Source organism: Mus pahari, chromosome 21 (genome assembly GCF_900095145.1).
Source record: "Mus pahari chromosome 21, PAHARI_EIJ_v1.1, whole genome shotgun sequence".
NCBI lineage: Eukaryota > Metazoa > Chordata > Mammalia > Rodentia > Muridae > Mus > Mus pahari.
The window spans coordinates 42,691,875-42,698,963 of NC_034610.1; the positions used below are offsets into that span (position 1 = coordinate 42,691,875).

At 43.7% G+C, this 7,089-nt stretch overlaps 1 pseudogene; it reads left to right on the plus strand.

The window, feature by feature from the left end:
- The first annotated feature begins 5,654 nt into the window (after window positions 1-5,654).
- LOC110338335 lies at window positions 5,655-6,433 on the plus strand (annotated as a pseudogene).
- Window positions 6,434-7,089: the final 656 nt, after the last annotated feature.

Sequence of the window (7,089 nt, forward strand, 5' to 3'; positions counted from 1 at the left end):
AAAAAAAAAATAGAGCCTATTGTTGATGAGCTCAGCTGAGGTCAGGCAAAGCCACACTCTGCCTTTTTCTTCTAGCCTTCATATGGAATCCAGTGATGGTTTCTTCCGTCTAGTTAGCACTACATGGCTTGATTTTGCTTGTAGCTTTAATGTTAAGAATGGTCCCTAGTTGTAACTCTTCAGTGTTCACAAGCTGAAGAAAGCTATCACACACTATATCACATATACCACAGTATGGCTCAATTCGGAAAGGAGGTCCTTGAGAGGTCAGTTAAGGTTATAAGGGTTAGACCTAGTTGGATAGGATTTCTGTAAAAGGAATCCATGCATTCTCTCCTCAGCAGACAAACCAAGTAGAGAAAGAAATATCCATATGAAAGCCAGGAAAAGAGAACTCACAAGAAATTAAGCTTACAGGCTGCTTGATCTGAACTTTCTTGCCAAAACTGAGAAAATAACTTCTATTGATTAAAGATCTGGTCTATAATGTTTTTATATATGTAAATAAATAAATAATATGTATAATTATCTTATATATTGTCTATGGTATATATTACATATATAAATAAAAATATAATTCCACTGACTCAGTAACATTAGTAAAATTATTTTAAAATAACATATAAATTTTCATAGAATGTCTGCTCTCTATAAGACAGTGTCAAGAGAACCAGAAGACAAAAACGCAGTCTAGAATAAAATATTTGACAAAAGAATCATCTAACAAAAGCCTGATATTCAAAATATAAAGAACCCTGAAAAACTAACAATAAGAAAACACTTCCAAGCAATAGGGAAACTAACTTGAAAATCCAAAACACAGTGGTCCATATGATGTCATACTTTGATTATCCACTTGATCCCACAGAGAAACACCTATGAGATTAGTGAAGGTGGTTTAGGTATGCTAATGATGTTATTGCTAATTAGGTTAATGCTAATGAGGTTAATTCTAGAAGAGATTAACTGAAGGAGAAAACAAGAGTAATTGAATGTGGAAGGCACCATCCTATAGTTTGAGAAGGAGTAGACAGGGAGAAAGAATGCCACTAAACACAATCACACACACACACACACACACACACACACACACACACACACATACTTCTTTCTATCCTTCATCTCTATCCACCATGTTATAAGCCTTGGCTCTGCTATACCCCTCCCCATGGTGAACCTAAATCTCTGAAATCACAAACAGGGTATATACAACCTTTGTTGTTTCTGTCCGGCATTTCTCCCAGCAGTGCAAACCCAGTAACACACCACCTCCAAATAATGTCCCGTTGCTGCTGTGACATAAATATGTATGCTAATAACAACATGATAAAGTGACAACTGTGACTCAACAAACACCCAGATGACAAGCAAACAAAGGAAGCTTTGCCACACTGCGTGTCATTAGGAAAATGTAAATTAAGACAAAAGCAATGCTAGTAAATTCCTAAGAAGACTGATGTCAGGAACATCAACAAAACACATTGCTGGGGCACAGGAATACTCTTTCACAGCTGGGAATGAAGAACGGTACAACCAGCGTGGAAGAATCTTACAGCAGTAAACATACCCTTGTCATGAGATCCAACAGCCTCACCTATTGGTATTTACCCAGATGAGCTAAAAAATTTCTGGGTATAACAACTTTCTTAATCATTGCCAGACTTGGAAACAAACCAGATGTCTTTCAGTGGAGTGGAAGAAGTATTAAACTTCACAAGCATTAACCTGTTGCAGACTGGGTACCTTAAACAGCAAATATTTACTGTATAACAACAGTCTTAGAGGCAGCTGGTCTGGGAGCTGGCTATATGGTTTCTAAATAGCTGTTTTCTTGCTATAGCCTCAGGTGACTGTTCTTTAAGCAAGCAATCTCTAATGTCTCCTCCTAAGAGGTCACTCTTCCATTGGATTAAAACTCCAGACTAATCATCTCAACTATCTTCATCTGCTTCCCTAAAGGTTTTATTGTCAAATATAATAAAGAGCATTAATAATACAAGGACATGGGGAGGGGAGGGGGATACAGACCGACATAAAACACTGTGATACATCCAGATAAAACGAAGATATCATGTCATGAAAAGATATGGAATAATCTTGAGTGTCACTGAAGGAAACCAATCTAAAATGGCTAGGTTAAAAGTGACGCTAATTATAGGATGGGATAGTTCGGTTTTCGATCCTGTAACGAACTCCCTGAAATAAACAATGTGGAGGAGGGAGGATTTATTTTGGCTCTCAGCTCCAGTGAATTCAATCTGTGGCCACTTGGCCCCATGCTTCTGGGTCTATGGTAAGATAGAGCATCATGGTATTGTGGTCGGGCACATGATCAAACAAATTGTCAGGACCAGACAGATGAGTGGGTGGGTGAGTGACAGCAGTTGAGTGACTAGATCAGCAATAGGAGACTGAACTGAAATCCTTGGAAGAGTCAGAGTTCTCAGCCTATTGACCCTTTAATCACACACACACACACACACACACACACACACACACACACACACACGACAGAGACAGAAAGAGATAGGTAGAGATAGACTAGGGAAGGGGGAGAGGAGGGGGAGGGAGGGGAGGAGGGAGAGGGAGAGAGGAGAGGAGGAGAAAGAGAGAAGAGAGGTGTCAGGTGACAGATAATTCATTATCACAGCACAGGTCTTCGTCCCCTTAAGGGTCCAAGGGAGAGGATTCATTCTGGTGTGCCTGGTCAGTCCTCAAGCCCAGCTTTTCTAAAATGGCTTTAAGCTATCACTGTATTCATACCATCAGATTCCCCTTTTACTTTTAGGAGTAAGTTACCTATCAGTGTATGTTGAGCAGGTATGGTTTCTCACGTGTGTGTCTATAAACTGGTGCAGACTCATCCTGCTGCCGCTCGATGGACAGACACTCCAAATGGATCCAAATGACGGTTGTAACAGAATCACCCAGGGTAGGGCACAGCCTGACAGAAACACGATTTCTCATAATATGTTGCAACTTAGAAAAGGACAGGGCCTGAGGGGAGCACCACTTTTCTGGGGTCAGAGAGACAGTCCTCCATTCCTTGGTATGGGAACCCACTTCCTGCTTTCTAAGTCTCTTATGCAAAACTGTGATGGGAAGCTCGCTGGGACACTAAAAGGACGGGAGTGATCTTTTCTTAAGCTATTAGGCAAGTCTGCAAACCCAAAGTTCAGCTATAAATTTCATAACAAGTGACCAGAAGTGACAACTGCCTTATCATTTTCTAGATTCCTTCGGGAACCATCTTTTCTCCCCCCCCCCACAACTCTCCCCAGCCGTAAGTACTCTACCACAGTGTTTCTCAACCTGTGGGCCGTGACCCCTTTGGGAGGTGGCCTCTCACAGGGGTTGCCTAAGACCCTTGGAAAACACAGACATTTACATTTCAATTCATACCAATAGCAGGATTACAGCTACGAAGTAGCAACAAAAGATTCTGTGGCTGGGATCACCACAACAGGAGGAACTGTATTAAAGGGTCGCAGAGTCAGGAAGGTTGGGAATCACTAAAGCAAAGAAGAAAAAAGGAAAAAAATGACATATAAGTGAGACTCAAAGAACAAACGTTAATGATTTAGAGCACTCTATCTACTTCTGCCTCAGCTTCCTCATAGTTCAGAGGTTTACACACAACGAGGCACAGTCTAAGTGTGACTGACCAGACAGAGGCTGTCCCCCTCATAGGAGCTGAGACATGGTTGCCACACACCTCCAAACTGCAGGTGTGGATTTGTATCTTTTCCCTTCCTTCTTCCTTCTCCAACTGCCCTACCTTTGTGATTCTGCAATGTCCCTTTAAGAGGGGGAAAATCCCACAGTACACCATCACCTGGGTGACTGGCACCTCCTCCTTCCCGCTTTCTAGAACTGGCCCTTTCCAAGAGTGCTCAATTCTCAAGGAACTGCTTGATTTTCAGGGCCTTATCAAATATCTTCACATTCAGGTCAAAGGTAGATGGCACTTGCAGGAAGTATCTATAACAATTTGAAAAAAAAAAAAGACTATAATATTCATACATTACAGATTAAGAAGTCCAAGTGCCTGACTAGCAGACCTGTAAATAGCTCTGCTGAATAACTGTAGCAAGAAAAAGAAAGCAGAAATGCTGACCGGAAAGGGAATTAATCGGGGGTAGACACATCTGAAAGGAGATGCATGGACACATGTACCTGAGAGGAAGATAATTTCGCAGTTGCTATCTTTGGTCAGTCTGGCAAGTCTATAATGTGGGGGTGGTGGGGTAAATATCACCGTCCATCAGAAGCCAGTGTCAGTGTGTTGTGATGGCATCTTTGGTGGCTCCACTCTTACCAAGCAGTGCAACATCCATGCTGCTTGTTTAAAGTGAGAGAATGGAGCCAGGCATCCTGGCATACGCTGTAGCAACATAATAGTCACAAGTTCAAGGCCAGGCTGGGATGCTGACTCAGAGGAAAGGAAGAGAAGAAAGAAAATGGGGCAGAGGGAGGATGAGGTGGAAGAGGGAGATGGAGAGGAGGAGCATGAGGAGAGTTACAGATTTTTATAAACTTCTAAATTAGTATTCTGGCTCTATAAGTCACATCATTGGAATGAGCCTGCATTTCAAATCTAGTCAACCTTAATAGATTTAACAAGATTATTTCTGTATTTGTAAGAGTATAGACCAGAGTTTTAAAAGTTCACCAAGATCAATTCCAGTTTAACGGTCTGGTCTGGGGCTAGACAGTCACCATCCAGCAAGGCTTCCGCGTCCTAGCCGAGTCTGTAGGGCCTGAAACATTCTTAACTCCTTCCTACAGGGGAGAGCTGTTTCCTCTGCAGGATGGAAATACCCTGTGGCCTTCTTCTCCCACAGCACGGGGTACTTCTGCTTCCGAAGAAGCTCCTCTCAGGAGAAAAATGTTTGTAAAAGACAGAGTAAATTTGTAAAAAATTACCAATACTTTTATAATTTTAGGACAAACACTTCTGGGGAATTTGAGTTGAAGAAGAATATCTGCTTCTTATCCTACTTTCCCTACCCAGTTTTCTTCTCTCACTCTGATGATATTCCACTAGACATGTAGGATGTCTTCTGTAAAATTTGTTGGTCTGTCTTGTGTCAAACAGAGACGGGGGGGAAGCAGGTTAGGTTATTCCCTTCTCTGAGCTGGTAGAAGCCTACTGTTTCTACCTGCAAATTAAACCTTCAAGAGTGTTTTAAATACATTCAAGATGTTAATTGATTTCCAAGGCTGTTTCTAGAAACTGCCCCTCCTCTCTGGGTAGCCCCCCCAGAGTTATGTCCTTGTATTTTTGCCCCAGTGCTAGAGGATAGGGGTCAACTTCACTGGTTTCATCCTGAAAAACCAGGGAAAATACTATGAAATGTTAGGTATGCATGGCTCAAGGATTGAGTTGGGGTCTGGAGAGGTGGTTCTCCAGTGAGGAGAGCTTGCTGCTCTTGCAGAGGGTCCAGAGTCAGTACCAAGCATCCATAGGAACACTCACACTCCACTTCCAGAGGAGCCATGCCTTTTCTGACTTATCTTGGACTCTTGAACTCATATGGTACACATACATAGACATACACCACACACACACACACACACACACACACACACACACACACACACACACACACACACTAATCCTTTGGAAAGGATGTGGTTTATCCTGTAACTCTGACCTTCAGAAACTTGAGCTTAGTGCAATGGCGCCTTCCAGGAAGTTCTTCGTGGGGGGCAACTGGAAGATGAACGGGAGGAAGCAGTGTCTGGGAGAACTCATGGGCACCCTGAACACGGCTAACATGCCGGCAGGCACCGAGGTGGTTTGTGCATGGCCAATCGCTTACATCGACTTCGCCAGGCAGAAGTTGGATCCCAAAACTGCTGTGGCTGCACAGAGCTGCTACAAAGTGACCAATGGGGCCTTCCCTGGGGAAATCAGCACTGGCATAATCAAAGATTTAGGAGCCACCTGGGTCGTGCTGGAATACTCGGAAAGAAGACCCATCTTTGGGGAATCAGGTGAGTTCATTGGGCAGAAAGTGAACCATGCCCTAGCAGAGGGACTTGGAGTGAGTTGGAGCATTGGGAAGAAGCTAGACGAAAGGGAAGCTGGCATCACTGAGAAGGCTGTTTTCGAGCAAACCAAGGTCATCGCAGACAATGTGAAGGACGAGAGCAAGGTGGCCCTGGCTTATGAACCTGGATGGACCATTGGGACTGGCAAGACTGCAACGCCTCAACAGGCCCAGGAAGTATATGAGAAGCTCCGGGGATGGCTGAAGTCCAATGTCTCTGGTGGGGTGGCTCGGTGCACCTGGATCGTTTATGGAGGTGCTGTGACTGGAGCAACCTGCAAAGAGCTGGCAAGCCAGCCTGACGCGGATGGCTTCCTTGTGGGTGGTGCATCTCTCAAGCCTGAATTTGTGGGCATCATCAATGCCAAACTATGAGCACTGCCCATCTCTCTACCTGCCTGCATAGCATGGACTAGGTTGTCCAGAACTGCTCGTACCAGTCACATGCTTCTGATGACATCATCTGTCACATCTTGTGGCCTAATCCACATTTTACCTTCCTGAGCCTTTTACACCTCCCCATAGTGGTTGGGACCAGGCTAATCCCTTTACTCCTTACGGTGGTTAGAATCAAATATGTCACCAAGATGACTTCCTGAGGAGTGGGAGGAGTAGAACCGACTGTCCCTTTGGGCTCTAACAAGTGAAATCGCCTTCCATTGGTTTGGGATGGAAACTCAAACACAGGAAGTGGGCTTCGTGTCACTTTGGCCTGTCACTTAGACGGCCTTGGCTCTAGCTTCACTCCCAAGCCCTACCGGATGTCTGATGCAGAAGTTCAGAGCCTTTGGGTCTGAGTATCAGTATACATTAAGGCCAAGATCCTCTTAGTCTAAGAAGACTGGGATTCTCCCCTCCCCCACAGTGCTGAAGCCCTGGTATTGTATTTGTGAACCAACCTACATGTAAGGAAGATAAACACCACCTGGGCCTAAAACAAGAAAAGAAAAGAAAAGAAAAGAAAAGAAAAGAAAAGAAAAGAAAAGAAAAGAAAAGAAAGGAAAGGAAAGGAAAGGAAAGGAAAGGAAAGGAA